Below are 8,920 nucleotides of genomic sequence, written 5' to 3'. Positions count from 1 at the left end.
CGGGATCGGAGCACCACCAGTGCAGAGCTTGCTCAAGGAGGGCACTGTACATGATTGAGAGAGTTCAGTTTTTGATATTTAATCTTTTCACTTTGTCATTATGGGTTATTGAGTGAATATTGATGGGCATAAATAGCACATTTATCAGGTCAGGTCAAGTTGGGGAACATGCACTGGTACAGCACGTTGCCACACCCACCACATGATGAAACAGCTCGGTATCCTGGTTGTCAACCTCCAGGCAGACATGCTGTCCAGTCCCACCCTCCAGAAATGACCCTCTATCTGGCACAGCCATGTGTTAGGTGGGCGCACCCTTTGTCTGGTCAGATCACACTCGGGGAATCATGCCAAAACTGATGCTCCCTCACAATGCAGGTAATGTACCTCATTCGGGACTCCATGAGCAACTGCTCGTTTGACACAAAGTCAAACCAGCAGTACCCAAGGAGTCTCCGACGAGACACAGTACCAAAGGAGTCCAGTCTCCATCTCAGGTCACTGGTTAGCGTCCATGTCTCGCAACCATATAGCAAGACAGGAAGCACCAGGACTCTAAAGACTTGGACCTTCATCCTTTTGCATAGATATCGGGAGTGCCACACACCCCTTACCAGCGACCTCATGACACCCCATGCTCTCCCAATCCGTCTACTGACTTCATAGGAAGAGTCACTAGAGACATGAATGTCATTGCCAAGGTAAGTATTTATCCACTTAACATTAATATTAAATTAACCAAAAAATAAACTTAAGAATTGCCAATAAACCAGGCTGAGCTACAAGAAGTACATTTGCATTAAGATTCTTGTTTGATGCTAACCACTTCTGGGAAACAACTCCTTCAAGGGCTTTCTCCCATATTATTTTGTGTGTCTTTCATAAGTGAACAATTTTGTTGAGAACTGGCCATTCAGTCTAACAAAGTTTGTGTTTTCCTATAGGGGGCGCTAGCTCCCTGGAAATACGTTCATTTTGTAATTGTGGCATCTTAAATAACCCAAAACTATATAGATATAATATTAAAAGGCGATACTCCTCCCTTAGTGATACGGCAGTAAGAAATCACATAAGAGAAACTAACTTAGTTTTCTTTAATGACGATTTACATGGGATAACAGACGGGAAGCCATGACAAGACCTTTGTGTAGAGTCTGCCATTTTCGTCACTGCACTGGAAGGATTTTCAGGATCAGATGACGTTATCTCCCATCCGTCCGTCGGCTTCAAAGGTGTGCCGGGCAACGTTCCAAGGCTTTATACTCTTTGTCCATGTGCAGGCCCCCATTTAGGTAAATCATGCCATTCCAAACACGGAAAAGAAGATCCAATGTCATGCTCACACAGAAATAGTACAATGCCCATTTTGCTGTTGTCCCTTTCTTGTCTTCTAATGCTTGCCCAGCAGTTCTAAATGATGAACCCCTGTGTGCTAAATCTGGCCTTGTGTTAGCTGTACATGTGAGTGGATTTATAAAATATTTTTTGTACAGAGCACAGTAACATATTAAACATAGAAACTTATTACAGCTTGCCAGTCCTATTCTCCTAAAGAAGGGTAGAGCAGAGGCAGTCGAAGCCCATATGGAGCCCAACACCCAAATGGTGCCCTCGGGTTTGGACTGTGCAGTCAATACTATGAAACACAAAGGAGTGGTGGGGGTCCATGTGAGTGTCCAGTGCGTGTGCCCCTCAGTTTACCAAACCGCGGCCTCAGTGTTGGCCCATGCAGTCAATGCTATGAGACACATAGTAGGGGGATTTTGTTGGGCTCCATATCACTGAAGTTGGTGTTTTTCAATTTCATTTAAATTATTGTTTTCTTATTGAGGATTTATTCAGACATACTTTTACAAATAAATAATGGAGTAATGGGTGGCACGGTGGTGCAATGGGTAGTGCTGCTGCCTTGCAGTTAGGAGACCCAGGTTTGTTTCCCGGGTCCTCCCTGCGTGGAGTTTGCATGTTCTCCCCGTGTCTGCGTGGGTTTTCCTCCCACAGTCCAAAGACATGCAGGTTAGGTGCATTGGCGATCCTAAATTGTGCTTGGTGTGTGTTTGTATGCACCCTGCGGTGGGCTGGCGCCCTGCCCGGGGTTTGTTTCCTGCCTAGCGCCCTGTGTTGGCTGGGATTGCCTCCAGCAGACCCCCGTGACCCTGTAGTTAGGATATAGCGGGTTGGATGATGGAGTAATTATAACTTTTTAAAATGATGCAGTAATTAGAGAGGGGCTCACTCCAAAGTGTTTTTCAGAACACCTCCACACATAACAATTGGTCTTTTAACAACAGCAGGACAACTAAACACGCACCCTTACATTCTGGAGCATAGTTATGGTAGAGATTAAAAAACATAATTGTGAAGTTTGTCCCTGGCAAGCACCTCCAAAATTAGTCTACAGTTTTTTTGATTGGTATGGTATTACAGCAAAAAACTGTTTGGGAAAAAAACAAACAAAAGAAAAATAAAACCAAACAAACCTTGAGCTGTTTTGAAGTTGGAAAAAATAAACCTGTGGGAGCCTGTGAGTAACGGTTTGCCCTTCTCTATGCTACTTTACCTTTTCTCGTTTTCCCAGATCTGTATATTGAATATCAGAAGCTGTCTCCGATGAGTTGTGGCTGTTTATTCAAACCAGGGTCATTCCACAACTATTCCAGCACCCCAGATGAGATACAGATCACTCATGCAGAGTTGTCAAGGTTATTTGATCTCGGTGAGCAAAACATTTGAAGTTCGCCAAACTGTCATCCTTAATTTCCATCATTTTCACTGTGCCATTTGCCTGCACTGAACAATAAACCAATTTTGTTTAATGTGAGCCTGTGAAACTGCCACAGCGTTCATGCTAGTATGTTTCTTTGTCCCCTGTGACACATATTCAGAAATCAATGTTTTTAAAAATAAAATACTGTTCATAGAAAGTACCCTTATAATGCCAAATAACAAGATCTTCAGAAAAGATAAAAATGTGTTGCATGTACTGTATGTGCACTTTGAGTATTCCATGGTAAGCGGTGTTTCTTTATTACCACTCTGTGACGTCAATGTGGCAAAAAGACTAAAGGCAGAAATGATATTAAGCTAACATCAGAATTACTTTTTGCAATCTTATTAACAAGTGCTGATGTTCCATTCTGTTGAATTGTTAAAGTTTTGCCAAAATACCAGGTTATACTGTATGTAAATGTCAAACTTTATTACACAAGTTTACTTTCTTATGTTTAAATCATCACAGATATTTGTACTGAAATGTATTTAATATGTTCAGTTTTATCCTGTTTTTTTCATGAGACTGACAGGCGTCGCACACATGCGCTTGGGAGTCAACCAAATGGACAAGGGAATGACAATTCTATGCCAGGCCAGGGGGGGGGGGGGGGCGGCGGGGTGCACTAAACCCCTCTCTTTTCTCTCCGCAGACCAAACACAAGAAATTCTTCCTGTCCTGGCCCCGAGGACGTTACTTCCTGTCCTGACCCAGAGGACGTCACTTCCTGTCCCAGCCCCGAGGATGTCACTTCCTGTCCCGACCCAGAGGACGTCACTTCCAGGTGAACCACCTATAAAAACCTGTAAATAGTTTCTCTATCCTGTACACATTGCACGCTACTTTAAAGCCTTTTGCAGCCAGGGAAACTATATGGGTGGCTGCCCCAAACCTTCGTTGTTTGTCTGGCTGTTACTTTCACACAGGTGATGTGTAGATATTTCCAGATTATCATATCACATGGTAGTTTCAATGAATTGAAATTAAGAATATACTGGTAATTTGTGTGCCCCACCCCTTGACAGGACACTAACACAAACAGATCATACCTACTACGCTGTTAGGCAGACTGGATGTTTCTTTAGAAGTGGCCTGCACTGTCCTCCATGTATAGTGACTTAAAAGACTTGCGCTTGTTCAGACAAGGTGGGAAAATGCTAAATATGGGAGCATTAAATCTGGGTTTGGGCCCAGGATTCACTACACTGAAGGGGTCCATTAATATTGTGCTGTGCCAGTGAAGATCATAATATTGCTGATCAAAACCAAAACACAAAAAACCGAATCAAAGTCTAATCTGGTGGTTGACAATGTGTTTCAGACAAGGAACCACTTTGCCAAAGTCTAAGATATGGTGGACCACCTGCGGCCAATGGTATAATTCTGTGTTACAATGACTACATTTACTTTACTACAGGTATGAAGTACTAGGGTGTTGTACTATGTTAGCCATTATGGATGGAGTGAGAAGTCGAGCAAAATGACACCTTTGATTGGCGAATTAAAAAGACTAGCCATGTGTGCCCAACTACGTTGCGTGTGTTAAAGTTGTCTGTGAAGGGCTCCCTGTTTAAACGCGGCTGCCAGTCGTGAACTGGGCCCTTCGTCGCACAGCATTATGATTTTTTATAAGGGAACCAAAATTACAAAAGAAAACCCTTGGACATTGATTCGATAGGAACGGCCTACTCGGAATCACTGTCCGAATAGTAATTATGTGGTGGTGTAGGAGCATTTCTGCTTCTCTCCGTTCACAGTCCGTCTCGTTTTCACGACACTGTCGTTTCCCCTCATGATCTCTTCTCAACCTTTCTCCAATCTTGCAGGTTGCTTTGTGGCAATCCAAAGAGTAAGGCAATATACACGGAACAATGGTTATAAAAGGGAGACACATAGATATCCAGGCTCTTTAAAGCATAAATAGGGATCACTTCACTGACATGTGAGCAAGCCACGGTACAACTGTGAGACGCGCAGCACTCACCGGCTACAACGTAACAATATTAATTTCCGGAACGTGCTATTACGTTGTCATTCATTTTACCCACTGTCTTTCTTTCATTCATATGTTACGTAGGCACGTACCTTTTATCTTCGGCAATCTCATTCTCTAACCAGGCCTCAGGAGCTAACCAGCGTAACACTGTCCACCACCCCTTTCGTTATTCCGGCACATTGTTGACATCCGTGAGTAACAACAACGTACTAAACTGGAAGGTGGTCTGCGCATGCGTGGAATTCGTGGACAAACAAAGATCAAGATCCAAATGAAGATTATATATAAAGATTAGTTAATTTAAAGCACAACAATTTGTTTAGTTTGAATGTCTGTGTTTTGAGGTGTGACTGGAGTACTACAGTCTTCAGTAGTATAAGCCTGGAGGAGATTCTTAATGCAATGCCTATGTTTTAGCTGTCTCTCTACTGCCATCTAGTGCTTCTTCTTCTAATTCATTTGCGGACAAACAAAGATCAAGATCCAAATGAAGATTATATATAGAGATTACAATGTGCAAGCTTTCAAGGCAACTCGGGCCCCTTCTTCAGGCAAGATATTGTAATCTACGTACCAATCTACTTACTATTTACTACATGTATTTAATTGAAAAAGACTATGATTCTAACCTAGTTTTGCTGGTTTAACATTTCAAAGACTGGGATTTCAGATAGACTTCCATAATAGCCCCTCACACATGAAGATAGGCAGCCATTTCATTTTGGAGGTTTATCAAACCAAGGAATTCAATTCTGCTGCCTGTTCTGTGATGTAGTACTTTATTTAAAAGATGATAATTTTTACCATGAAATTCTGTTTCTTTATTGGAGTTGCCATTTTGATAAGTTAGTGTTCACTACCCCTGTGGAAATTCCCATAATCCTTTGGAAATACACATGTGCAACGGTATAAAGGTTACCTCTAGAGCTTCTTCTCTATCTGAGACTTGGATAAAAACATAGCGATTACGCGTGACTACTTTCTGACTTTGTTATTGGCCCCTGCTTTTACTCTTTACAGTTAGTATTCAGTTTTGACGATTGATTTTCTTTGCTCTTCTAGAATCAGACTTGCTTTGTTTTCCCGACCACCTCCTAGTTCTCTGATTAAAACTGTTCTGACTTTCCATGGTCAGCACTTACTGACTTAATTGAATGAAGGGATTGCCTTTGCAAGTATTGGACCCTTCAGGCTGACATTAAGGTATATTATTTCAGCCAAGATTTGTTCCCTGTTTGTTTTTCTTGTTTTGGTTATTTCTATTGTTTTTGAATCATTGTTTTTCATATGTTGTTCTGGATTATTTTTAGGGTGATTATAATTGTGCATCTCATTTTCAGTTAATGTTTGCCAGATTGTTCATTTGTATGCTTTGGATTGCCTTTTGGGCAAATTATGTTTTGCCTTTTTCCTTTTTTTCCTCCCTTTTTGATTATTTAAATACATGCTTTAAATATAAGAAATTTTGTTTTGTTTTTGTCAATTCAAGCTGGAGGTTTATGGTAATCCTCTCCTTTGAAAGTAATGTTTGTGTATTTTGAGTAACTTCTAAGGCTTGAGACCCACTTTTGGGCCTTTGTATGTCTTGACACCTGTTATTTGAGTTTGAGGTTGGGCTGAGTGGGATGGGTCCTATTTTGGGGTCGTGGGGTCTCATTTATAAATGGTGGTGTGGATTCGAGCATGAAAAAATACGAGTGCCAATAAACAGGAAAATGTGTATGCAATTTACTTTGATAAATTACATCATCATCTTGTAAATGCTCGATCATGACTGGGCCTCAGAACCCTGAAACAAGCATATTTGGACTATGCTAATCAACCTTGTACATATGCAGTCATGATTTTGCAGCTCGCCATTGGCTACTATAGCAGTATCCCACAACGCATTGAGACACCACCATATATGGTGCAATCAGCATGGCATTGGAGAGCGGGGACAGGGGAGGGTGTAATGTGCCAACATCTGAGCGGGTATTCAATATTACCTGGCACAAGTAATAACATGATTGCTGTTACAGTGAATAGAACAGACCATATAATAAACTGCAAGTTCAGCCACTTACCTTATCAACAAGACAACCATGACTTATAGCAGCATTGTGAGCAAATCACTATTAACACTACTTTGCCTCAAAATAAATGAATCAGGGGTTGACGCAGACCACTAACATCATGGTATTGCAGAGGACTTGTGCGTTAATGGAATGTCACTGCTCATATTTGACAAAAACAGCATCATTCTTGCTAGAGTGCTGTTGATTGCCCTGATTATGTTAAAAAAAAAACAAACAAATGGTTCTTTGGGGCCTAAATTAGATCATATGGCAACCATCATCATTAGCAAAAAAAAAAATCTGACTAGTCTGTAAAAGCTCGTTCCTTTTGTATATGGCCATTTGCGTAGTTTTCAAGCAGCGGCAAACAAGCCATGTTGTATAAAACCATTAGGCTCTGAATAGGCTGTAGGGATGCGATTTTGAGCTTTCTGTACATAAGGAGTGAATCACATTTGTGTTTTGTCTGCGCTTTGGTTTCTAATTATGAAAAGTGACAAAAGGTAGCTGATATAAACTGAAAATCGTGTAGAGTCCATACATCATATTCAATACTTACAAGCTTTAACATGTTTGTTAGGTAAACACATTATAATAACGGCTTAGTGATATGAATTATTGTCTTTTTGGTGGTGTAAGGGGCGGCCAGCAGCCCAAGCCAGCCGGGATGCCCAAGGAATGGAGGGATGGGGGAAGGCAGATTCTTTATGACACTACCTCCCCCAGAACGCTAGATGGCAGTCCCCCTGGCCTGCAGCGGTGCCTTGGATTCCCACAGGGCTTCATGGGAGTTGGAGTTTGACACAGCTCTGTTGGGTTCCGTGGGTGCCACCAGGGGGTGCTGAGCCTTTTGGTGCAGCACTTCCACCAGTGACCTGGAAGACTTCCGGGTGTCCTATAAAAGGAGCCAGCTGCCACCACTCTGGGAGCCAGAGTCGGGTGGAAGAAGCCGAAGCTTGCCAGAGGAGGAGTGGGGCAAAAGAGAGCGAGAAAAGAAAGAAGAAAGAAAGAAAAAGAAAGTGCTGTGTGCTGTAGACTGTGCTTAGTGCTGTGTACTGTGCAACTGTGGGGAACAAGGGAGAAGCGCTTCCCCACCTATAATAAAACAAATGTGTTGCTGAACTTGTGTCCTGGTGTCTGTTGTGTCAGGTGTTTGGGAAGCTGTGTGCTCCTGTCAGGTCATATTGGCTTGGCTACATTTCCCTACTTGATCAAGGGTGTCGAGTGGCTATGCACCAAGCCCCCACTCTACTCTGCCACCTCACAACTATAGAAATGACAAATGGCAGTCAATACAAAATTAACATAAGCCATCATGCAATATAGGAAGTAGACAGGGAGTACAGAAGTGTGAATCACTTACCTGACAGTTCAAGAACATGGCCACAACTTGTTCTGCTCCACCATGCCAACCCAGCCTAAAACAGCTATAACGAACCCAGCCAAGCATATAACTTTATCAAATATCTTAACACCAAACATATCAAAGAAAAAAGGAAAGTCACAAACAGTACATACAAAAATGTCTGTGGTGGGAATATTCTAGACGTGATGGCGTCGTCCATCACTTCCATTGCTTTCTCAGGTGAGTTAAATACACGCTGAGTTGAGCCATGTAGTAAATTCAGCTGAGAGAAAAACCTGGAAGGCCTTTCTTCTTTCGAAGTTAGGAAATACAAGAATCAAACTTGCCACTTTTGTGTGTCAGTTTAGGTCCCCTCCTAAAGGTATTGCGTAGTGGAAGAACTTGAGGATGAAAGTTAGGAGTTTCAAGCCCAAGAATGTTTAGGCATAAACCTTATGAGCTTGCATCACTTTCAGCTCAGGTTTGGGAACCATTTTTTCAAAGCTTGGGTGTTACGTCCAACTGGGTCTGTACCTTCAGTATTTTCTGGTAAACCTGAAATTCTAAGATTGCATCTTCTAGAAACATATTCCATTATCAGCCGTCTTAAATTTCAAGGTGGAGTCATTCCGTGCAGCTAATTCTCTATTGTAATGAGAAGAAGAGGATCGTAAAGCACGGACATCATTTACTGTTTTTTCGCCTGCACGGACTTCATCAAATTTATCTCGGTGCTGAGTGAGCTCCGTGAT

This window comes from Erpetoichthys calabaricus, chromosome 10 (genome assembly GCF_900747795.2).
Source record: "Erpetoichthys calabaricus chromosome 10, fErpCal1.3, whole genome shotgun sequence".
Classification (NCBI taxonomy): Eukaryota; Metazoa; Chordata; class Cladistia; order Polypteriformes; family Polypteridae; genus Erpetoichthys; species Erpetoichthys calabaricus.
This window is presented reverse-complemented; position numbering follows the sequence as displayed.